Source organism: Phyllobates terribilis, unplaced genomic scaffold (assembly GCF_046119375.1).
Source record: "Phyllobates terribilis strain yellow unplaced genomic scaffold, ASM4611937v1 Scaffold_2__4_contigs__length_985480577, whole genome shotgun sequence".
Taxonomy (NCBI): Eukaryota; Metazoa; Chordata; class Amphibia; order Anura; family Dendrobatidae; genus Phyllobates; species Phyllobates terribilis.
In genome coordinates, this window is record NW_027362762.1 from 749,769,902 (window position 1) to 749,795,787 (window position 25,886).

The following is a 25,886-nucleotide window of genomic DNA, read 5'->3' on the forward strand; positions in this document are numbered from 1 at the left end:
GCAAAACTGAAGAATGTGGGGCTAAAGCAAATTGAAATTTGTCAACATGAAGATCTAATGTTATCAAATTCTGTGTAGTACCTGTAGGTTCGAAATGCTCATTATACCGCTGGACAAAGTCCTTGAGGGGTGTAGTCTCCAAAATGTGGTTAGTTGTTGGGCGTTTCAGCTGTTTAGGCAACTTAGGGGCCCTGCAAATGTGACATGGGATCTGCAGTCTATATCAGCCAAATTTGTGTTCCTAAATTCAAATGGTGCTCCTTCTCTTTTGAGCCCTGCCGTTTGTCCAAACAGATATTTTTGACCACATGCGGGATATCAGCACGTGCAGAATTAACTGGGTAACAAATTGTAAGGTTCATTTGCTCATGCTATTGTGTGACGCTGGAAGCCCTACCCTGGGAGATGGGGGACTCGGAGCCGGGTCCTATATTGTCGATGGGGTGCAGCCGTGGCCCAGACGCGCTCCGTGCCCAGGGCCGTCATATTAAAAAGGATGGTACGGGCTTATCCGGGTTGAGTGGCTGATCTAGACTACGCCACCTGTGGCACCTGGTGAAGGCCACCAGCGCTGCTGCAGTCCGCTGAGGCAGGATGTTATGGCAGCCGTCATTGGTACTACTCCCCACAGGCGGAGCAGGGCCTCAGGGCAGAGAGACAGGATGGAGGGGGTTGTAGTATAGGAGGTCTGGTGCTGCGTAGTGCGGTGTAATGCAGAATAAAGAGTCCGGAGGCCTTAGGGGTTAACTTCCAGGATTTTTACTCACGGTGGAGATTGCAGTTGAAAGGCTTCTCCCTGCTCCTCGCGGAGTTCTGCGGTCACCATAGACGGGGGGGTCCGACAACCTCCGAGTAAGTCCAGTGTTCAATCAGGACCCCGCACCGGAGTGTTCCTAGACTTCAGACCGGGTCCTTTCCTGTCTGTGTGTGTGTAGATAGGCCGGGTCTCCCTCTGAACTTCACTCAGAAAAAGGGTACGGGTGGCAGCTCCGCTCCTTCCGTTACCTGGTGGGATCCTCAGGGCCTACCGGGCTTCCCTGACCAGGACATAGAGTATCAAGGTCAGGTGTCGGGGGCCGGTACCCCTCTTGCAGCTGGAATCCCTCTGAATAGATCAGCTTGGCGAGGACAGGTGGCGTATACCGCTCCGTCTGCATCCCCCCGGGATCCATTTGCGGTGGAGCTACACTCCTGAGCTTCAGGCCTTCTTGGTCATGGTCCTTGACCGGGCTGAGACATACATTATCTGCAACCTGCCCCTCGACCCAAGGCCAGGATACGAGGGCCGTGTCTCCATCCTCTGCAGGTCCACACAGGATCCACTCTCAGGGAGGGAGATCACGATCAAAGAACCCAGAACCAAGATGGCTGTGTATTAAATATGAAATTTTAAGTGTCACTAAAATGTGAATCCTCCACCCTCACCCACTAATTGGTTCCCCTATCTCTTGGTTCCCCAGTCTCCCAACTTCCAGTAGGGGCAGCACCTGGTGCCTACTAGCCCCCTCTGGTGGGAGAAGTGTGGTGTTGGATGTGGAGGGAGGGTCCTGACCATCGCACTGTTCTAACCTCAAAGGAGGAACACTACACCCCATTAAAGAGGTGCAGCATCCCTGTGGCGGTCGAACCCTCAGGGGCGCCACATTATCCCCTGGTGAAACACAGCACGTCCGCTGGCTGCAAAAGAGCAATACCTGGTACAGTTTTTTTTTTTTACATATATAACAGTAAACAATCTTCCCTTTATGGGAGGCACTTCTTCTTTAATGTTTCAAACAGCATATAATATAAAAGTACAAAAATATAAAAATATAAAAGTACGATAATCATCCAGAGACATTTATGCACAGACAGACAGGTTAAAGTGCAAGGACTAAAAGGCAGTTCAGAAGCACGAGGGACCTGTCCCAAACCCCCAACGTAGGCCCTGGGGTGGCTGCAGGACATGAAGATCCCGAGTTGGACCTCCAGGAGAGCCACTCCAGACAGGTTTTTCTTCTGAGGTCTGAGGTAGAAATAGCCACAGTTTTACATAAACCCAATAAGGAGCACCTAAAGAGATGCAAACTATTTACAGATTAGGAGTCTATCTGCTGCAAGTCTGCAGGGACAAATGTCTCTAGAAACCGGGAGAGCAAATTAAAACATAAACATAAACATGACAACTTTAAACAAGTTTCAGCCGCCGGGGCTGCTTAATTCTCGGGTCCCCTCCGGGGAAAAGGCTCATTCCTCCCGACGGAGGCTGACTGGTCCTGTAAGGCCGAGCGTGAGGGGGCATCACTCCCGGACACCTTGTGGACATCCAGGGTGTACCACCCCCGCACCCCGTGGTGGCGGGTGTACGTGACTATGTCACCTGGGAAGAGGTTCCGGCCAGGGTGTCCCTTTTTCAGCCTCGGCTCGACGTCCCGCCGGCTGACGAAGACGTCGTGCTCATGCTGGGAACTCCGATTGAATCCCCACCCCGCCTCATGGTGGAAGCGGACAACTTGCCCTTCCACACGGGGGCTTGGACGGGTCGCCTCCTCCTGGCGGGCCCGTGACTTTGCAGCCTTGGCGCGCACCTCGAGGCGCTCGCAGCGGATCTCCCTCTGGCATTGCTCCCGGCCGAGTTGGAGGATCTGCTGACGGCACAGCTCGCTCCTCCTGCGCGCTTCAGCCCGGGTCTCCCGGGGGAAGCCCATCAGGTCCCCCCCCCTGGTTGTCCCAGGCCCACTCCTCAGCCGCCGGCCAGGTGACTGTTGGTGCAGGCAGCGGTGTCAGTGTTATGTTCTGCTACCAGAGCTAAGGAAAGAGAGGAGATCTGTCCCTATGATAGAACTCAGCTGAATCCCTACGATGTAACAGGGGACCTGATCCTGCGATCAGACCTGCTAAAGTCCTAAGCTAGTCTGTACGGAGACCTATAGATGTGGGGAAGGAATCCCTACAAGTACTAAGGACTGGGAGGAAAATGGGACACCTCCTAACAGAAATAGTAGCAGACAGACAAACAAACAAAATATATAGAACACTGAGGTCAGTAGACCAAGCAAACTAACAGAGTTAGATACAGAGCACAGGCTAGCTAGAAAGTAGTTATACAATGAAGTCCAGCAAAGCCAGAAGGGCGGAGCAGGATTAAATAGGCCAACGAGGTCATGTGACCAGCAAAGGAAAAAACCTAAGAGCAAGGTTCTAACAGTACCCCCCCTTCTAAGAGGATCCTCCGGATCCCCTAGGACCAGGCTTATCAGGAAATCTCCTGTGAAACGCTCTGATAAGTCTGGACGCGGAAACATCATCTGACCTCACCCAAGAGTTATCCTCGGGTCCGAAACCTTTCCAGGCCACCAGATACTGCAAACTACCTCTATACCGTCTAGAGTTAAGGATGCGAGAAATTTCATATTCCCCATCCTCCACCACCGGAGGAACAGAGGCAGAGGCGTCACCATCCGACACAACAGCTTTTTTTAACAGAGAGACATGAAATACCGGATTAATTCTCCAGGAGGTAGGAACCTCCAACCTAACAGCAGATTGGTTGACAACCTGAAGCACCTTAAAGGGCCCTACAAACTTGGGACCCAATTTCTTAGAAGGAATCCTCAACCGCAGATTCCTAGAGGACAACCAAACCATGTCACCAACAGCGAGCAAAACCTCCTGTCGTTTCCTATCAAAGTAGTCTTTAGATTTTCTGTTGGCCTCCTGAAGATTACCACGCACATCCGTCCAAACTCTCTCCAAATCACCGGAAAAATTCTCCTCCTCAGGCACGGCAGATCCCAACTTGGAGAACGACCCAAACGACGGATGTCTCCCAGAACAACAAAAAAAAGGCGAACAACCAGCAGAAGAAGATGTATGATTGTTCAGAGCAAATTCAGCAAGTGGCAGAAACTCAGACCACCCCTCTTGATTGTCTGCCACAAAACAACGCAAGAACTGCTCAACATCCTGGTTTTTCCTTTCTGTCTGGCCATTAGATTCAGGATGATATCCGGACGAGAACGACAAATGAACTCCCAACCTGTCACAAAAGGCACGCCAAAAACGAGCCACGAACTGAGGACCCCTATCAGAAACAATGTCAGTAGGAACGCCATGAAGTCTGACAATTTCCTTGACAAAGGCCTTAGCGAGAGTTTTAGCGCAGGGCAGTTTGACGAAGGGAACCAAGTGACACATCTTGCTAAAACGGTCCACGACCACCCAGATGACAGTAAAACCCTCAGAGGGGGGAAGGTCAGTTATAAAGTCCATAGCCAAATGTGTCCAAGGAGCACTGGGAACCTCCAAAGGACAAAGCAACCCCGCAGCAGGAGTATGTGAGGACTTAGATCTAGCACATATAGTACATTGACGCACCCACTTAATGACTTCCTTCTGCCATCCAGGCCACCAAAAACTGCGACCCACCAGTCTCTTGGTCTCAGAGATTCTGGGATGACCTGCCAACCGAGATTCGTGACACTCAACAAACAAATCTCTCCTAAAGGTCCCAGGCACAAACAACCTCCCATGAGGAGTGTTAGATGGGGCATTCTCCTGTGCTTTAAGAATCTCATCTTCCAAAACGGAGTCCAAAGCAGCTATCACAACACCTTCTTGTAAAATGTTCTCCTCTTTCTCAGCACCGACTATGGGAGAAAAACTGCGAGACAAGGCATCCGCCTTAACATTCTTAGTACCAGGGATGTAAGTAACGGAGAAATTAAACCGCGAGAAAAACAGTGCCCACCTAGCCTGACGGGCATTCAGGCGCTTGGCAGCATCAAGATATATCAGATTTTTATGATCCGTAAGAACCTGAACGGGAAATTCCGCACCTTCCAAGAAGTGGCGCCAGTATTCAAATGCGAGTTTAATAGCCAATAATTCCCGATTACCAATATCGTAATTCAGTTCAGTCTCCGAAAATTTTTTTGAAAAAAAGGCACAGGGATGTAATCCATCCCCGTTATCCTGAGACAATACTGCGCCAACCCCCACAGAGGAAGCATCAACCTCAACCAAAAACGGCTTAGTCACATCAGGCTGCATAAGGATGGGAGCAGAGGTGAACCTCTCCTTGAGATACACAAAAGCTTCAATGGCCTCAGAAGACCACTGAACCGCATCAGCACCTTTCCTGGTGAGATCGGTCAGAGGTTTGACAATACTAGAAAATTTTTTTATGAATTTTCTGTAATAATTGGCGAAACCTAAAAACCTCTGTATCGATTTCAAACCAATAGGCCTAGGCCATTCCTGTACAGCTTGAACTTTAACCGGGTCCATCTCAAAACCTTCGCTGGAGATAATGTAACCCAAAAAACTAATTCTCTGTACAGCGAACTCACATTTCTCCAGCTTAGCAAAAAGCGAATTGTCCATTAACAATTGTAATACCTCACGTACGCTCCGCCAATGAGACTCCAGATCCGGCGAATAAATCAAAATGTCATCCAAATACACAACCACATTTTTGCCGATCAAAGGTCTAAGGATGTCATTAATAAGATTCTGAAAAAATGCAGGAGCATTAGTAAGACCAAAAGGCATAACCAGATTCTCAAAATGACCCACAGGAGTGTTAAAAGCAGTCTTCCATTCGTCACCCTCCTTCATGCGCAACAGATTGTATGCCCCCTTAAGGTCAATTTTAGAGAACCACTTGGCCCCCATTAACTGGTTAAACAGATCAGGAATCAATGGCAGTGGGTAAGGATTGCGTACAGTAATTTTGTTAATCTCACGAAAATCCAGACAAGGACGTAAACCGCCATCCTTTTTTTTTACAAAAAAAAATCCAACCGCCACAGGAGACTTAGAGGGCCTAATGTGACCGGCGGCCAAACTTGTCTGTATGTATTCATCCAAAGCCTTCCTCTCAGGAATAGTAAGGTTAAATAAACGACTTTTAGGAAGAGTCGCTCCAGGGACAAATTCAATAGAACAATCATAGTCTCTATGGGGAGGCAAAATCTGCGATTCCTTCTCAGAAAAAACTCTCCAAAAATCCTGAATAGGAACAGGCAATTCTCCCCTATCCAAAGCTGCAATACGCCCGTTACAACACTTGTCATAACATTTATGGCTCCAGGATTTAATTTCATTGGTAGACCAATCCAGTACAGGATTGTGAAATTTTAACCAGGGCAATCCCAATATTACTGGAGAAGGCAAGTTATTCAAAACTACCAAATCCAATTTCTCATGGTGAACACCATTAATAGTGAGAGGAAATTCACAGACCTTGAGAGTAATATTCTTCAAAGGGGAACCATCCACAGAAACCACAGCAATGGGGGATGATAAAGGTTCGGGTTTTAAATTGAGTCTTTCCAAGAATCCCCCATCAATTACATTCAGAGTAGACCCACAATCAACAAACACCCGAAATTCCATTAATTTTTCCTGAGCAATCGTGGAAGCAGCTAAAAATACACCCTTGGAATTTAAACAGGCAATACGGGCATGACTGACCATTTTTTTTTCTTTCTTCATACGAAGCTCACAGCCTTTAATCAAATGACCAGATTTTCCGCAATAGAAACACAAGCCTTCAGAAAATCGACGGTCTTTTTCTTGAGAGCGAGGTGCCACCGATCCAATCTCCATCGATTCACCACTGTTAGTACACACATTCTCATAACCAGAAACTGACATAGCAGAGGATTTGCTCTCATTAACCCTTGCACGCAGTCTCCTATCCACCCGTATAGCTAATTGCATAGCCTGTTGCAAATCTTCAGGTGTAGGATAAGCAATTAGCAGGTCTTTAACCCTTTCATTGAGCCCAGCAAGAAATAGACTTTTCAGAGCAGAATCGTTCCACCCTGTTTGAGTAGACCAACGACGGAAATGAGTACAATATTTTTCCACATTACCTGATCCCTGTCTCAAACGTCTTAACTCAGTCTCAGCTGATGCGACATGGTCAGGATCATCATATAATAGTCCCAAAGCAGAAAAAAAACTATCCACTGATCTGAAGCATGTATCACTAGGTTGCAAAGAAAAGGCCCACTCCTGAGGCTCTTTGCGCAAAAGTGACATTATGAACCCTATGCGCTGGGATTCATCCCCAGAGGACTTGGGTCTCAAACGAAAATACAATAAGCAAGCATTTTTAAATGAAAAAAATTCTCGGTGTTCACCAAAAAATAAATCCGGCAAACATACCTTAGGCTCCAAGAAATGTGCTCCAGGACAGTTACTCACGTGCTGACGGAGCTCGGCCACCTCCAGAGAGAGTCCCTGCAGGCGATGAGCCAAATCCTGAACCGACACCATGATGGAACAGAAAAATCTTTCCTTAGAGAATTTGCAGGCTGGACTTACTGTTATGTTCTGCTACCAGAGCTAAGGAAAGAGAGGAGATCTGTCCCTATGATAGAACTCAGCTGAATCCCTACGATGTAACAGGGGACCTGATCCCGCGATCAGACCTGCTAAAGTCCTAAGCTAGTCTGTACGGAGACCTATAGATGTGGGGAAGGAATCCCTACAAGTACTAAGGACTGGGAGGAAAATGGGACACCTCCTAACAGAAATAGTAGCAGACAGACAAACAAACAAAATATATAGAACACTGAGGTCAGTAGACCAAGCAAACTAACAGAGTTAGATACAGAGCACAGGCTAGCTAGAAAGTAGTTATACAATGAAGTCCAGCAAAGCCAGAAGGGCGGAGCAGGATTAAATAGGCCAACGAGGTCATGTGACCAGCAAAGGAAAAAACCTAAGAGCAAGGTTCTAACAGTCAGCAGGGGCTGCTGCGGGTCCTCTGCAAGTGCGGACCAGTCCGGGTTGGGGTCGGTGGATACCCCAGCAGACTCAGGTCCTCCCGAGTCAGGAGTTGGGCGGCAGTGCAGATCTCCGCCAATAGCAGAAGCTTGAACCTCCGGGGCAAAGACCTGCTCCCAGGTGACCGCGCCGGGCAGCAGATACTCGGCCATGAGGTCCAGTACGGGCACGGTAGGCTCAGCAGCCGGGGCAGGGGAAGCACACTCACCCGCCTCTGGGCCGCTCTCGACCTCTGTCACCGCTTCTTCCTGAGCTTCGGCTCCTTGGCGGCGGGTCCGGATGCACAGCAGCATTTCTTCCCGCCACGCAGCAGATGCCGCTTTCTGGGCCTCATCCAGTCTCCGTGCAAGACCCGGGGCTTCCTGGTGGAGAAATTCAATATCTCCCACTGTAAGGATTGTGCCGCTTCGCTCCCTGCCGGGAGAAGAACCTGGACCGGGTTCAGAAGGTTCCGTTTGTTGCGCTCCAGCAGCATCCATGTCCGCTCCTGAAGGTCGCCAAACTCCAACTGCTATGGCCGCACCTTGTTGTTTTTCTTTTTCCTCCTCTTTCTGGGCGGCTCCAGGGCGGTATGCTGACAGGCACGCCTTCTTTCAGCCCATCCATTTTGACGGGCATTACCCCACGGACAGTCTCTGATCGAAGGGGCTGTCCACACTTTTGGCGCCATCTGGGAGCCTGGCCCACGATAGGAGGTGTTAGAAGACCGTCTTTCTGATGCACTATGGCATCTGTTCTTCTTGGGCGGGCGCCATTTTAAGTGGAAACGACAGTCTAAGGTGTAAGGCACACAGTACCCGGTAGCAATGGGTAATTCCCTCCTTTGCTGCGGGCACGCGATCCTGCCAACTACGCCAGTTGTGTGACGCTGGAAGCCCTACCCTGGGAGATGGGGGACTCGGAGCCGGGTCCTATGTTGTCGATGGGGTGCAGCCGTGGCCCAGACCCGCTCCGTGCCCAGGGCCGTCATATTAAAAAGGATGGTACGGGCTTATCCGGGTTGAGTGGCTGATCTCGACTACGCCACCTGTGGCACCTGGTGAAGGCCACCAGCGCTGCTGCAGTCCGCTGAGGCAGGATGTTATGGCAGCCGTCATTGGTACTACTCCCCACAGGCGGAGCGGGGCCTCAGGGCAGAGAGACAGGATGGAGGGGGTTGTAGTATAGGAGGTCTGGTGCTGCGTAGTGCGGTGTAATGCAGAATAAAGAGAGTCTGGAGGCCTTAGGGGTTAACTTCCAGGATTTTTACTCACGGTGGAGATTGCAGTTGAAAGGCTTCTCCCTGCTCCTCGCGGAGTTCTGCAGTCACCATAGACGGGGGGGTCCGACAACCTCCGAGTAAGTCCAGTGTTCAATCAGGACCCCGCACCGGAGTGTTCCTAGACTTCAGACCGGGTCCTTTCCTGTCTGTTTGTGTGTAGATAGGCTGGGTCTTCCTCTGAACTTCACTCAGAAAAAGGGTACGGGTGGCAGCTCCGCTCCTTCCGTTACCTGGTGGGATCCTCAGGGCCTACCGGGCTTCCCTGACCAGGACATAGAGTATCAAGGTCAGGGGTCGGGGGCCGGTACCCCTCTTGCAGCCGGAATCCCTCTGAATAGATCAGCTTGGCGAGGACAGGTGGCGTATACCGCTCCGTCTGCATCCCCCCGGGATCCATTTGTGCTGGAGCTACACTCCTGAGCTCCGGGCCTTCTTGGTCATGGTCCTTGACCGGGCTGAGGCATACATTATCTGCAACCTGCCCCTCGACCCAAGGCCAGGATACGAGGGCCGTGTCTCTATCCTCTGCAGGTCCACACAGGATTCATGCTCAGGGAGGGAGATCACGATCAAAGAACCCAGAACCAAGATGGCTGTGTATTAAATATGAAATTTTAAGTGTCACTAAAATGTGAATCCTCCACCCTCACCCACTAATTGGTTCCCATATCTCTTGGTTCCCCAGTCTCCCAACTTCCAGTAGGGGCAGCACCTGGTGCCTACTAGCCCCCTCTGGTGGGAGAAGTGTGGTGTTGATGTTGAGGGAGGGTCCTGACCATCGCATTGTTCTTACCTCAAAGGAGGAACACTACACCCCATTAAAGAGGTGCAGCATCCCTGTGGCGGTCGAACCCTCAAGGGCGCCACACTATCCCTTATAAAAGTGAAAAATTTGGAGCTACAGCAGCATATTAGAGGAAAAATATATATATATTTTTTTTTCATTCCAATTTGCATTAATTCCTGTGTAGCACCTGAAGGGTTAACACATTTCCTGACTGCAGTTTTGAAGTATTTGAGGGGTACAGTTTTTAAAATAGCATAAATTTTGAGGTATTTACAATATGTTGGCTCCTCAATGTCCATTTAAATCTGAATAGGTCTCTATAGAAACAGGTTTTGTAAATTTCTTGAAAAAAATGAAAAAATATCACTAGAATGCTTTTTTATAGTGAATTATACTGTAAACAGATGTTTTGGGGTTTACCACAATGATTGGACTTATTTATTTAGCCCCTTAGTGACCAATAGACATCTTTTTACTGTCCTGCAATATAAGAGACTAGCGTTCCCCGACAGGTGACAATCCTATAGCTGCCATCTGTACATTATAGCTGACAACTTGCTGCATCAACCGCGATCAGTGTTGGCACCGACCATGCACGTTTAACCCCTTAGATTCTGCTGTTAATAGTGACTACAAAATCTAAATAGTTAACAGAGTGTGGAGACTCCCTCTTTAACCTCATCGGCACCCTGAGATCTTGATTGTGTGGTCCTGATGTTTGCCATGGCAGTTCATGGCCAAATAACGGCCTTAGAGTCTGCTGGCTATAGCGGCCTGTACAGAAGTTATCAAAATTTAGGTGGTAAAAATAAACTTTTTCATTTTTGTCATGCCACTTTCCATTACTTCCTGAAAAGCACCAGAAGGGTTAATAAACTACCTGAAAGCAAATTTAAATACGTTTAGGGGTGCAGTTTTTAAAATGGTATGACTTTTGTGTGGTTTCCAACATATAGGATCCCCAAAGTCACTTCAAAACTTATAAAAATAAGTTTTGTAAATTTCCTTGAAAAAATGAAAAATTACTGCGGCATTTTTAATCCTTCTAACATGCTAACAAAATAAAACAACACTTTACAAATGGTGCTGATGTAAAGCGGACATGAGGGAAATGTTATTTATTAATGTTTTTGTGTGGTATGACTATTGGAATTAAAGGGATAGTCATTCAAAGTTTGAAAATTGCAATTTTTAAAACACTTTTGTCAAATTTCTGATATTTTTATAAATAAAGGCAAAACATATCAATCTAAATTTACCATTATTATAAATAATCATGTGTCCCAAAAAAACAGTATTAAAATCAATGAGATGTGTTGAAGCATTCCAGAGTTATTACTACATAAAGTGACACTGGGAAAATTGTAAAAAATTGGTCCGGTCCCTAAGGGGTTAATATAAATAATCTAATGGTTAATCTTATGCGCGAAATGTTACTTGTACACACATGTAATTAAAAAATAAGACATAATTGAAGTAGCAAAAGAGTTTTTTAGATTTTTTTTGCACAATTGGCTAAGATGTCCATTTTTCTCTAATTCTATTCTCAAATTTGTTTTATTAGTGACATAATTAATCACTTATTATAAAGGAAATACAAGCATTATAATTAGTCTATGAATAAATTGTTTCTATCTTGCCTAAAACATATTGGATTGTGTGTGCCATTTAAAAACATTTCTACATTACTGGACAGTTAAAGTACAGAATTTTGCTTATAATAGGTTTCCTAGCCAAAATTCTGTGACATTTGCTGCCAAAATGCAGTGACATTTCTAGACTTATTTATTCCCTTTTTTTTTTTTAGAAGAAAGAATTCTTCGTAATAATTTCTTAACAGAAAAAACTGACCGGTACATCCAAAACAAGAAATATGTGTGTACAGGTGCTTACTAGGAGCAGCTACCTCCATATACAACTAAGAAACAAAGCAGCACATGTAACGCTAAGTATGCGAACATGGAATATATGAAACTCAAATAGCATTCCTGCTCTAGAAAATAGAAATAAATGAAAGGAGAAAAATTCACATTGGCAGGGTCCTGGTATAACGAGAAACGCCTTATCGTGGTACCAGGTACACATGAATTGACCAATTTATGCGCTAAGATTTCTCATTTATTTCTATTTTCTAGAGCAGTAATGCTATTCAAGTTTCATATATTTCATGTTCGCATACTTAGCGTTGCAGAGTGCCAGTTTGTTTTTTTATTTTTAAGTGTAAATCATTAAGTTACACAGAGACTCAAGAAATTATAGAATCAAGAGCTAATGGACAGTTGAGCGTAATGTATGGGAGTACTCTGACTGGCTAGATTTCTTTTAGACAATTCTTACAGCTCCATGTTTTTCAGAATGCACCCACTCACATAACCTTCCTGCAGGCTAGATCTTTTTCATATTTCAGGGTTTTATAAAACCTGTAAAGACGCTTTGTTTAGCAGCCTGAGTCACTGCAATTGCTCCAGGCTTCCTGCTGATTTTAGTTCCCATTAAGCAGCAATATGCCAATATAAATTGTCTGCTCTCCAACTTCTCTCATGTTTCTGAATTCATTTTACAAAGTTTTCCAAGCTTATCTGAAGGAAGAAGAAATAAGTGAATTCCTTAAAATGAAAAACTAAAACTGCAGGACAGTATTATACACACTGGTGGATTTTAGTATGATTGAAAAAAAAAATTACCAAAACTATTGTGATTATATTTTGTTTTTGGATTATTTGCATAGGAATCAAGAGCCTTTAAGGTTTGGAAATACCAAGCTTCCACTGGGCCACGGTAACTCCCCCTCTGGGGGAAAAAAAGTGTGTTTTATAAAGTGAAAAATACGGTATTTTTTTTAAACCTCAATTTTACCAACCTCCTTCTTCTAGCATGTCACGCAGATATATCAGAAAATTATACCAGTGGCTCAAATCCTTATAGCCGTAAGAGATTCTTATCACTAGAATTCCATCAATATCATCTTTGGATATGTAACATAACACGTCAGAAGAGAAATTGTAGCATCGGCATCTCTGCCCCCTGCTAGGCAGAGACGCCGTTCCCCTCACCTCTCTGCTCCATGCTCGGCGTCCTCCTCCCGCGCTGCTGGCAGCGCGCGCTGCTTTCCAGGCACTGTGCTTAGGGCGCGCGCTCCCCCTCTCTTAAAGGGGCCGCGCGCGCCGTCCTAAGGAGTCCCCGGCCAATTGCCGGAGGATCTCCCATATATAAGGCACCTCCTCCAAAATGGAGGTGCCCGAGCAAAGTTGTTTGAACTGTGTCTTCCTGTGCTTCAGCCCTCAGGTCCCGCTGCTAGCCTGACTTCTCGTCCTGCCTGCCAGCCTGTTATCCGCCAGTTACCTGCCTGTTACCTGCCTTGTCTGTCAGACCGCTCACCTGGGAGCGTCCACCAGTTACCTGCCTGTCACCTGCCTTGTCTGTCTGACCGCTCACCTGGGAGCGTCCACCAGTTACCTACCTGTCACCTGCCTCGTCTGTCAGACCGCTCACCTGGGAGCGTCCACCAGTTACCTGCCTGTCACCTGCCTCGTCTGTCAGACCGCTCACCTGGGAGCGTCCACCAGTTACCTGCCTGTTACCTGCTGTCTCCGTCAGCCCGCTTACCTGGGAGCACCCGCCAGTTACCTGTCAGGTATCCGCCTCATCTGTCTGCCCGCTCTCCTGGGAGCACCTGCTTGCTTTCTGCCAGCCTGCCCAGAGACTGTCCCCGTCACTTGCCGTGACCTCCTGCCTGTCTACCCAGAGACTGTCCCCGTCACTTGTCGTGACCACCTGCCTGTCTACCCAGAGACTGTCCCCGTCACTTGCCGTGACCACCTGCCTGTCTACCCAAAGACTGTCCCCGTCACTTGCCGTGACAACCTGCCTGTCTACCCAGAGACTGTCCCCGTCACTTGCCGTGGCCACCTGCCTGCTTACCCAGAGACTGTCCCCGTCACTTGCTGTGGCTACCTGCTTGCCTTCCCTGGGAGTCACCCGCTTCCTTACAAGGACTTCCCCTTTGTATTGCAGCTCAGAGGTTCCACCTCCCGGCCCCGTTACAGTTTGTTCGGGCCATGGAACCCTGTGGCACCCAAGCTCCCTCACTCTCGGACCTATGCCATGAACTATCCCGTCAGAGGTCCCAACAGGAGTCCATCCTGAGTCACCTGCGTAGTGTTAACTCCCGCCTGGACACACTGACTGCCTCATCGGGAGCTGCTTCCACAACTACTACCCCGGCAGCGTCGCTGCCCATCAATATCATGACATCCCTTCCCGGTCCCCGCCTTTCCGCCCCGCCTCATTTTGGTGGAGACCCCGGCCTGGCACGGGGCTTCATTAACCAGTGCACCCTGCACTTCAAACTTTTGGCACACCAGTTCACCACCGACCGGGCCAAGGTGGCCTTCATCATGTCCCATCTCACTGGGGAGGCACTGGCCTGGCTAAATCCTCTATGGGAGAGAGGAGACCCACTGGTGTCCAACTTGCCAGCCTTTCTCACGGCTTTCTGGAAAGTCTTTGACGAACCAGGACGAAAGACCTCTTCTGCTTCCTCTCTGCTACGCCTCCGCCATGGGAGTCTCACCGTGGGCCAATATGCCATACGGTTCCGTACCCTTGCTTCCGAGCTTGCCTGGGATAACGAGGCCCTGGTGTCCGTCTTCTGGGAGGGCCTATCCGGCCGGATTAAAGATGAACTTGCCGGTCGGGACATTCCAACCACCCTGGATGACTTGGTGACACTTGCCACCCGGATTGACATCCGGTTCCAGGAGCGTACCAAAGAGATCACCCGTGAGAGGAAGTTTCCCCGCCTTGCTCCTACTTTCCAGAGACCCGTCTCTTCATCTGTAACTCCCCGGGCGCACCCGCCAGAGCCCATGCAGGTCGACCAGACCAAGATAGTCAAAACCCGTCAAGAGTCACGCCGTGCCGAGGGGAGCTGTTTCTACTGTGGCAGTAAGGAGCACCGGATCCGTTCCTGCCCAGAGAGGCCGGGAAACGCCTGTGTCTAGGATCGCTCAGAGAGGTCGTCCTAGACAAGAGTAAACCCTCTCCATCTCTGATGCTGTCGGTCTCTATCATCTGCGGGGAGAACCGCTACTTTGAACTAGCTCAACTTGATTCTGGAGCTGCCGGAAATCTCATTTCTCAGTCCCTGGTAGAGAAATATTGCATTCCCACTAAACCTCTGGCTGAACCCTTATCTGTCGCCTCCGTGGATGGGGGTCTCTTACCGCAAACCATCCAACTCATCACCGAACCCATAACTCAGCAGGTGGGAATGCTGCACTCTGAGAGCATCTTCTTCCATGTTCTACCTAGACTCTCTCACGCCATTTTGTAGGCCTACCTTGGCTCCAGAGACATGCACCCGTGCTGAATTGGCAGACCGGAGAAGTCCTACGCTGGGGGCAGGACTGCCATAAGACTTGTTTAGTTCCTGTTCGTCCTGCTCGTCCCTCTCCTTCTCCAGCCAATCTACCCGGCCTACCGGTCCCTTATTGGTCTTATGCTGATGTTTTCAACAAGAAAGAAGCAGAGACATTACCCCCTCATAGACCATACGATTGCCCAATCGAGCTGGTACCCGGCGCTACTCCACCCCGTGGGCGTATTTACCCGTTGTCCGCTGCCGAGACCCGGGCCATGTCTGAATATATCGAGGAAAATCTGGCCCGGGGATTTATCCGGAAATCTACCTCCCCGGCGGGAGCAGGCTTCTTCTTCGTTAAAAAAAAGGATGGTTCACTCCGTCCCTGTATTGACTATAGAGGTCTTAACCGGATAACGGTAAAGAATAAATACCCCCTTCCGCTCATTCCTGAATTATTTGACCATCTGAGGGGTGCCAGAATCTTCACCAAGCTGGATCTCCGTGGGGCGTATAACCTGGTCCGTATCCGTCGGGGGGATGAATGGAAGATGGCATTCAACACCCGGCACGGCCACTATGAATACCTCATAATGCCCTTCGGCCTCTGTAATGCTCCCGCCGTCTTTCAAGAGTTGGTCAATGACATCTTCCGTGACCTTCTCTACTCCTGCGTGGTGGTGTACCTAGACGACATCTTGATCTTCTCTCCGGATCTTCCCACACACCGGAGGGACGTTCGTCAAGTGCTGCTCAGGCTCAGGCAAAACCACCTCTACGCAAAATTTGAGAAGTGCCTCTTTGAGCAGACCTCACTTCCATTTCTGGGCTACGTCATCTCCCTGACCGGCCTACGAATGGATCCTGAGAAACTTTCTGCCATCCTGAAGTGGCCCCGACCGGAGGGGTTGATGTTAGAACCTTGCTGTTAGGTTTTTTTTCCTTTGCTGGTCACATGACCTTGTTGGCCTATTTAATCCTGCTCCACCCTTCTGGCTTTGCTGGACTTCATTGTATATCTACTTTCTAGCTAGCCTGTGCTCTGTATCTAACTCTGTTAGTTTGCTTGGTCTACGGACCTCTAGGTTCTATCTATTTTGTTTGTTCGTCTGTCTGCTACTATTTCTGTTAGGAGGTGTCCCATATTCCTCCCAGTCCTTAGTACTTGTAGGGATTCCCTCCCCAAATCTATAGGTCTCCGTACAGACTAGATTAGGACTTTAGCAGGTCTGATCGCAGGATCAGGTTCCCTGTTACATCGTAGGGATTCAGCTGAGTCCTATAGTAGGGACAGATCTCCTCTCTTTCCTTAGCTTTGGTAGCAGAACATAACAGTAAGTCCAGCCTGTAAATTCTCTAAGGAAAGATTTTTTTTTTGTTCCATCATGGTGTCGGTTCAGGATTTGGCTAAACACCTGCAGGGACTCTCTCTGGAAGTGGCCGAGCTCCGTCAGCACGTGAGTAACTGTCCTGGAGCATATTTCTTGGAGCCTAAGGTATGTTTGCCGGATTTATTTTTTGGTGAACATCGAGAATTTTTTTCATTTAAAAATGCTTGCTTATTGTATTTTCGTTTGAGACCCAAGTCCTCTGGGGATGAATCCCAGCGCGTAGGGTTCATAATGTCACTTTTGCGCAAAGAGCCTCAGGAGTGGGCCTTTTCTTTGCAACCTAGTGATACATGCTTCAGATCAGTGGATAGTTTTTTTTCTGCTTTAGGACTATTATATGATGATCCTGACCGTGTGGCATCAGCTGAGACTGAGTTGAGACGTTTAAAACAAGGATCAGGTAATATGGAAAAATATTGTACACATTTTCGTCGTTGGTCCACTCAAACAGGGTGGAACGATTCTGCTCTGAAAAGTCTATTTCTTGCTGGGCTCAGTGAAAAGGTTAAAGACCTGCTAATTGCTTATCCTACACCTGAGGATTTGCAACAGGCTATGCAATTAGCTATACGGGTGGACAGAAGACTGCGTGCTAGGGTTAATGAGAGCAAATCCTCTGCTATGTCAGTTTCTGGTTATGATAATGTGTGTACTAACAGTGGTGAACCGATGGAGATTGGATCGGTGGCACCTCGCTCTCAAGAAAAACACCGTCGTTTTTCAGAAGGCTTGTGTTTCTATTGCGGGAAATCTGGTCATTTGATTAAAGGCTGTGAGCTTCGTATGAAGAAAGAAAAAAAAATGGTCAGTCACGCCCGTATTGCCTGTTTAAATTCCAAGGGTATATTTTTAGCTGCTTCCACGATTGCTCAGGAAAAATTAATGGAATTTCGGGTGTTTGTTGATTGCGGGTCTACACTGAATGTTATTGATGGGGGATTCGTGGAAAAACTCAATTTAAAACCTGAACCTTTATCATCCCCCATTGCTGTGGTTTCTGTGGATGGCTCCCCTTTGAAGAATATTACTCTCAAGGTCAGTGAATTTCCTCTCACTATTAATGGTGTTCACCATGAGAAATTGGATTTGGTAGTGTTGAATAACTTGCCTTCTCCAGTAATATTGGGTTTGCCCTGGTTAAAATTTCACAATCCTGTACTGGATTGGTCTACCAGTGAAATTAAATCCTGGAGCCATAAATGTTATGACAAGTGTTGTAACGGGCGTATTGCAGCTTTGGACAGGGGAGAATTGCCTGTTCCTATTCAGGATTTTTGGAGAGTTTTTTCTGAGAAAGAATCGCAGGTTTTGCCTCCCCATAGAGACTATGATTGTTCTATTGAATTTGTCCCTGGAGCGACTCTTCCTAAAAGTCGTTTATTTAACCTTACTATTCCTGAGAGGAAGGCTTTGGAGGAATACATACAGACAAGTTTGGCCGCCGGTCACATTAGGCCCTCTAAGTCTCCTGTGGCGGTTGGATTTTTTTTTGTAAAAAAAAAGGACGGCGGTTTACGTCCTTGTCTGGATTTTCGTGAGATTAACAAAATTACGGTACGCAATCCTTACCCACTGCCATTGATTCCTGATCTGTTTAACCAGTTATTGGGGGCCAAGTGGTTCTCTAAAATTGACCTTAAGGGGGCATACAATCTGTTGCACATGAAGGAGGGTGATGAATGGAAGACTGCTTTTAACACTCCTGTGGGTCATTTTGAGAATCTGGTTATGCCTTTTGGTCTTACTAATGCTCCTGCATTTTTTCAGAATCTGATTAATGACATCCTTAGACCTTTGATCGGTAAAAATGTGGTTGTGTATTTGGATGACATTTTGATTTATTCGCCAGATCTGGAGTCTCATTGGCGGAGCGTGCGTGAGGTATTACAGTTATTAATGGACAATTCGCTTTTTGCTAAGCTGGAGAAATGTGAGTTCGCTGTACAGAGAATTAGTTTTTTGGGCTACATTATCTCCAGCAAAGGTTTTGAGATGGATCCGGTTAAGGTTCAGGCTGTGCAGGAATGGCCTAGGCCTATTGGTTTGAAATCAATACAGAGGTTTTTGGGTTTCGCCAATTACTATAGAAAATTCATAAAAAATTTTTCTAGTATTGTCAAACCTCTGACTGATCTCACCAGGAAAGGTGCTGATGCGGTTCAGTGGTCTTCTGAGGCCATTGAAGCTTTTGTGTATCTCAAGGAGAGGTTCACCTCTGCTCCCATCCTTATGCAGCCTGATGTTACTAGGCCGTTTTTGGTTGAGGTTGATGCTTCCTCTGTGGGGGTTGGCGCAGTATTGTCTCAGGATAACGGGGATGGATTACATCCCTGTGCATTTTTTTCAAAAAAATTTTCGGAGACTGAATTGAATTATGATATTGGTAATCGGGAATTATTGGCTATTAAACTCGCATTTGAACACTGGCGCCACTTCTTGGAAGGTGCGGAATTTCCCGTTCAGGTTCTTACGGATCATAAAAATCTGATATATCTTGACGCTGCCAAGCGCCTGAATGCCCGTCAGGCTAGGTGGGCACTGTTTTTCTCGCGGTTTAATTTCTCCGTTACTTACATCCCTGGTACTAAGAATGTTAAGGCGGATGCCTTGTCTCGCAGTTTTTCTCCCATAGTCGGTGCTGAGAAAGAGGAAAACATTTTACAAGAAGGTGTTGTGATAGCTGCTTTAGACTCCGTTTTAGAAGATGAGATTCTTAAAGCTCAGGAGAATGCCCCATCTAACACTCCTCATGGGAGGTTGTTTGTGCCTGGGACCTTTAGGAGAGATTTGTTTGTTGAGTGTCACGAATCTCGGTTGGCAGGTCATCCCGGAATCTCTGAGACCAAGAGACTGGTGGGTCGCAGTTTTTGGTGGCCTGGATGGCAGAAGGAAGTCATTAAGTGGGTGCGCCAATGTACTATATGTGCTAGATCTAAGTCCTCACATACTCCTGCTGCGGGGTTGCTTTGTCCTTTGGAGGTCCCCAGTGCTCCTTGGACACATTTGGCTATGGACTTTATAACTGACCTTCCCCCCTCTGAGGGTTTTACTGTCATCTGGGTGGTCGTGGACCGTTTTAGCAAGATGTGTCACTTGGTTCCCTTCGTCAAACTGCCCTGCGCTAAAACTCTCGCTAAGGCCTTTGTCAAGGAAATTGTCAGACTTCATGGCGTTCCTACTGACATTGTTTCTGATAGGGGTCCTCAGTTCGTGGCTCGTTTTTGGCGTGCCTTTTGTGACAGGTTGGGAATTCATTTGTCGTTTTCGTCCGGATATCATCCTGAATCTAATGGCCAGACAGAAAGGAAAAACCAGGATGTTGAGCAGTTCTTGCGTTGTTTTGTGGCAGACAATCAAGAGGGGTGGTCTGAGTTTCTGCCACTTGCCGAATTTGCTCTGAACAATCATACATCTTCTTCTGCTGGTTGTTCGCCTTTTTTTTGTTGTTCTGGGAGACATCCGTCGTTTGGGTCGTTCTCCAAGTTGGGATCTGCCGTGCCTGAGGAGGAGAATTTTTCCGGTGATTTGGAAAGAGTTTGGACGGATGTGCGTGGTAATCTTCAGGAGGCCAACAGAAAATCTAAAGACTACTTTGATAGGAAACGACAGGAGGTTTTGTTCGCTGTTGGTGAAATGGTTTGGTTGTCCTCTAGGAATCTGCGGTTGAGGATTCCTTCTAAGAAATTGGGTCCCAAGTTTGTAGGGCCCTTTAAGGTGCTTCAGGTTGTCAACCAATCTGCTGTTAGGTTGGAGGTTCCTACCTCCTGGAGAATTAATCCGGTCTTTCATGTCTCTCTGTTAAAAAAAGCTGTTGTGTCGGATGGTGACGCCTCTGCCTCTGTTCCTCCGGTGGTGGAGGACGGGGAATATGAAATTTCTCGCATCCTTGACTCTAGACGGTATAGAGGTAGTTTGCAGTATCTTGTGGCCTGGAAAGGTTTCGGACCCGAGGATAACTCTTGGGTGAGGTCAGATGATGTTTCTGCGTCCAGACTTATCAGAGCGTTTCACAGGAGATTTCCTGATAAGCCTGGTCCTAGGGGATCCGGAGGATCCTCTTAGAAGGGGGGGTACTGTTAGAACCTTGCTGTTAGGTTTTTTTTCCTTTGCTGGTCACATGACCTTGTTGGCCTATTTAATCCTGCTCCGCCCTTCTGGCTTTGCTGGACTTCATTGTATATCTACTTTCTAGCTAGCCTGTGCTCTGTATCTAACTCTGTTAGTTTGCTTGGTCTACGGACCTCTAGGTTCTATCTATTTTGTTTGTTCGTCTGTCTGCTACTATTTCTGTTAGGAGGTGTCCCATATTCCTCCCAGTCCTTAGTACTTGTAGGGATTCCCTCCCCAAATCTATAGGTCTCCGTACAGACTAGATTAGGACTTTAGCAGGTCTGATCGCAGGATCAGGTTCCCTGTTACATCGTAGGGATTCAGCTGAGTCCTATAGTAGGGACAGATCTCCTCTCTTTCCTTAGCTTTGGTAGCAGAACATAACAGTTGAAGGCTATTCAGCGGTTCCTGGGCTTCGCCAACTACTACCGCCTCTTCATTCCGCACTTCTCTTCCCGGACTGCCCCTATCTCCGCGCTCACCTGTAAGGGCGCTAGTCCCAAAGAATGGCCGCCCGAGGCAGAGGAGGCCTTCCTTTCTTTGAAACAAGCTTTCTCCTCCGCTTCTGTGCTGCACCGTCCGGACTGCAACAAACAATTCTTCTTAGAAGTAGATGCTTCCTCCTCCGGAGCTGGAGCGGTACTCACCCAAAAGTCGTTATCCGGGAGAATGGTAACCTGCGGCTTCTTCTCCAAACTCTTCTCCTCGTCTGAGCGCAATTATTCTATAGGAGACCGAGAATTGTTAGCCGTTAAGTTGGCACTGGAGGAGTGGCGTTACTTGCTCGAGGGGGCTCTTCATCCGGTAATAATTTATACGGACCACAAAAACTTGGCTTACCTCCAGAGTGCCCAAAGACTTAACCCGCGCTAGGCCCGGTGGTCCTTGTTCTTCGCCCGCTTTGATTTCATTCTTCATTTCCGCCCGGCAGACAAAAATATCAAAGCCGATGCCTTGTCCCGATCCTTTCTGTCCTCCAATCTTGAGGAGGAGCCAAAGCACATCATCGACCCCGCCAAGGTAATGCAGGTGGCCCCCGTGGATCTGAATCATCTTCCACCCGGTAAGACGTTCGTGACAGTACTTGATCGTGAGAAGGTTCTGCACTGGGGACATTCATCTAAGGTAGCCGGCCATGCTGGCCAAAAGAAGACCCTCCAGCTTATTACCCGGCATTACTGGTGGCCTACCCTGCGCAAGGAGGTAATAGACTTTGTCTCGGCCTGTGCGTCCTGCGCTCGCAACAAGGTTCCTAGACATCTGCCATCCGGCCGCCTTCTGCCTCTTTCCGTACCTGCTGCCCCGTGGCAGCATATAGCCATGGACTTTATAACGGATCTCCCTGTCTCTGCTGGTTGTACGGTCATTTGGGTGGTCGCTGACCGCTTCTCTAAGATGGCTCACTTCATTCCCCTGCCGGGTCTTCCGTCTGCATCTGAGTTGGCTAAGGACTTTATTCATCATATTTTCCGTCTCCATGGTCTTCCTCTCCACATCGTGTCCGATCGAGGGGTCCAGTTCACCTCTCGCTTCTGGAGAGCCACGTGTAAACTGCTGGGGGTCACCTTGGACTTCTCTTCTGCTTATCACCCACAGTCCAATGGTCAAGTAGAGCGGATCAACCAAATTTTAACCGGTTACCTCCGCCACTTTGTTAATGCCCACCATTCCGACTGGGTGGATCTTTTACAGTGGGCCGAATTCTCCTATAATAATCACGAGAGTGAATCCTCTTCCAAATCCCCGTTTTTTACAGTCTACGGTCAAAATCCCCGGATCCCGTTTCCCGTCTCCACCTCCGTGGACAACCCGGCCGCGGAGTCTCTTGTTAGCAAATTCTCCTCCATTTGGGAGAGTACCAGATCTGCACTTCTTGAGTCCTCCGAGCAGATGAAGAAACAGGCTGACAAAAGACGTCTGGATCCGCCCCAATTCCATCCTGGAGATAAAGTCTGGCTCTCGTCCAAATATGTCCGGCTCAAGATTCCTTCCTACAAGTTAGGGCCCCGGTTCATCGGCCCACTGGAAGTTATCAAGCAAATCAACCCGGTGGCCTATAAATTGAAACTCCCGGCCAACTTGCGGATCCCCAACTCCTTCCATGTATCTCTCCTCAAACCCGTGGTACTTAACTCTTTTTCCAAGTCTACAGGTACACCTCCTGCTCCGGTCTCCGCTGAAGACGAGTTAGAGGTAGAGAGCATTCTGGCCATCAAGAGGGTAAGAGGAAAGACCTTTTTTCTAGTGGATTGGAAGGGGTTTGGTCCTGAGGAGAGAACATGGGAGCCCCGGGAGAACATCCATGCCCCGCTCATCCTTGATAAATTTCTCTCTGGCCTAAGAAAGGGGGGGCCTAAAGGGGGGGGTACTGTAGCATCGGCGTCTCTGCCCCCTGCTAGGCAGAGACGCCGTTCCCCTCACCTCTCTGCTCCATGCTCGGCGTCCTCCTCCCGCGCGCGCCGTCCTAAGGAGTCCCCGGCCAATTGCCGGAGGATCTCCCATATATAAGGCACCTCCTCCAAAATGGAGGTGCCCGAGCAAAGTTGTTTGCACTGTGTCTTCCTGTGCTTCAGCCCTCAGGTCCCGCTGCTAGCCTGACTTCTCGTCCTGCCTGCCAGCCTGTTATCCGCCAGTTACCTGCCTGTTACCTGCCTTGTCTGTCAGACCGCTCACCTGGGAGCGTCCACCAGTTACCTGCCTGTCACCTGCCTTGTCTGTCAGACCGCTCACCTGGGAGCGTCCACCAGTTACCTACCTGTCACCTGCCCCGTCTGTCAGACCGCTCACCTGGGAGCGTCCACCAGTTACCTGCCTGTCACCTGCCTCGTCTGTCAGACCGCTCACCTGGGAGCGTCCACCAGTTACCTGCCTGTTACCTGCTGTCTCCGTCAGCCCGCTCACCTGGGAGCACCCGCCAGTTACCTGTCAGGTATCCGCCTCGTCTGTCTGCCCGCTCTCCTGGGAGCACCTGCTTGCTTTCTGCCAGCCTGCCCAGACACTGTCCCCGTCACTTGCCGTGACCTCCTGCCTGTCTACCCAGAGACTGTCCCCATCACTTGCCGTGACCACCTGCCTGTCTACCCAGAGACTGTCCCCGTCACTTGCTGTGACCACCTGCCTGTCTACCCAGAGACCGTCCCTGTCACTTGCCATAACCACCTGCCTGCTTACCCAGAGACTGTCCCCGTCACTTGCTGTGGCTACCTGCTTGCCTTCCCTGGGAGTCACCCGCTTCCTTACAAGGACTTCCCCTTTGTATTGCAGCTCAGAGGTTCCACCTCCCGGCCCCGTTACAGAAATTCCATTTTAAATACATTGGGGAAAATAAGTATTTGATACACTGTCGATTTTTCAAGTTTTCTCACCTACAAAAAATGGAGAGGTCTGTAATTTTTATCGTAGGTACACTTCAACTGTGAGAGACAGAATCTAAAAAAAAAATGGTGGAAAAGAAATCAGATTGAACAAAACACACTTTTTATTTACTAAGGTAAAAAAAAAATACAAAGGCATATTTATGTCATACGTCCAATCATCAACAATATTAAAACAAACATTAATTTAAGAAAAAAACAAAAACAATAAAAGGGGTGAAAAAACAACAACCCAGAATTACAAATTATAATAAGAACGTGAGGAACTGTAATCAGGGCCAGGACTGGGTGGCGGAAAACGTGGGGAGCAGCAAGAGGAGTGGACACATGGGAGGGTTAGTGAGGGAAGTGGATTAATGGGTGGGGATAAACCATATTCCGGAGGGTTGGCTAGGTATGGCTGGTCCGGCCCAAAGAAAACAGCCTCCTGCTGTGGTTCTCTTACATTCAGTGCATGTGGTGGCATCTCATCAGCAAAATCATGAGTCCCAGATATTCCTTTGGCCTTGTCTTGTGTATTTTGCTCATTATGCCAAGGACACAAGGGTGATTGGGGCAGGAGACATGGTGGTGAGGGGGTTGGTGGCTATCATGATGGTGGCAGTGGAGGTGGTGGTGGCTGGCGTGATGGTGGCACTGGAGGTGGCTGCCAAGATCGCGCAGGAAGTGGTGGTGGCTGGCGTGATGTTGGCACTGGAGGTGACTGCCGAGATGGTGGCGCTGAAGGTGGTTTTGACTGGCGTGATGGTGCTTCTTCGTGCTCCAATGACCGGTTTTTGTTGGCCTCAGAAAGCTGCCACCTTTTGAGGTATTCAAAAATGGCCATTGGGGAATTTGGTGGTGTGGTGGCATCCAACACAATTTGGAGGGTAACCCTGGTACGAAGCCGCAAAGAAAATGGAATATGCCTGAAATGACGGGCCAGGCTGAGGCAAAAATCCTCCTCCCCATCATCACTCACAGGTATTCCAACGTCGCGTTAACTAGTGATGGAGAGCCCTCCGTCGGCGGTAGTGTCACTGGGTTATTGATGCATGGGGGGAGGTGTCGAGGGGCTGCGGTTATCTATCTTGCAGTGTGCTGGTGTTCTCCGCAGGCTCCTCTTCTTCCTGGCCCCCAGATCCTGCCTCCACTTTGGATTGCTCTCTGGCCTCCAGCACCTCCGAGCTTGAGGTATTTTGATTTTTGGTTTGTTCAGATCGGTAAGGTTAGAGATGACAGATAAAAAAGTTTTCTTAGTATTCAAAATCATAATCAAAACATTTCAACAACCAATCTGAAAAAGGTATCCACTTAAGAATGAAGATCTATGACTGGGGCCAAAAACTGTAGCCTGTCATAGTAGAGGTATGGCCTTTTTTTAAGACCCACACCACAACTCTTGCTGTGCTGTTGGCACTCACGGCGGAACTGGTCCCGGCAGCTCTTCCATTATCTTGTCACAACACCCACTGTAAAGAAAAGTGGAAGAGATTACATGCAATTTATATAGGTAAAGAATGCTGTATGTAATAACATGTATAGTGTGTATCATAAAATTATTGCTACTACGGGGGCTATTTTTCTTTATGGGGTTTTGTGTTTATGGTGGCTTACAAATTTGGCTCGTTTGCTGGCGATATTGTTAAAATTTGTTGGACACATGCTGCCTGCTGGTGTGACACCAGGATATACTTAGCTATCTTGACTCTATTTTGATTATTCTTGGTGCATCTTCTTGCTTTTCAAAATGGAGTCTGACTGTGTTTTAAGATAGAGTCACATGAATTTCTTTGTCTAACGGGACTTAGAGATAACATATCGGAAAGTGAAAGTAAAGAAG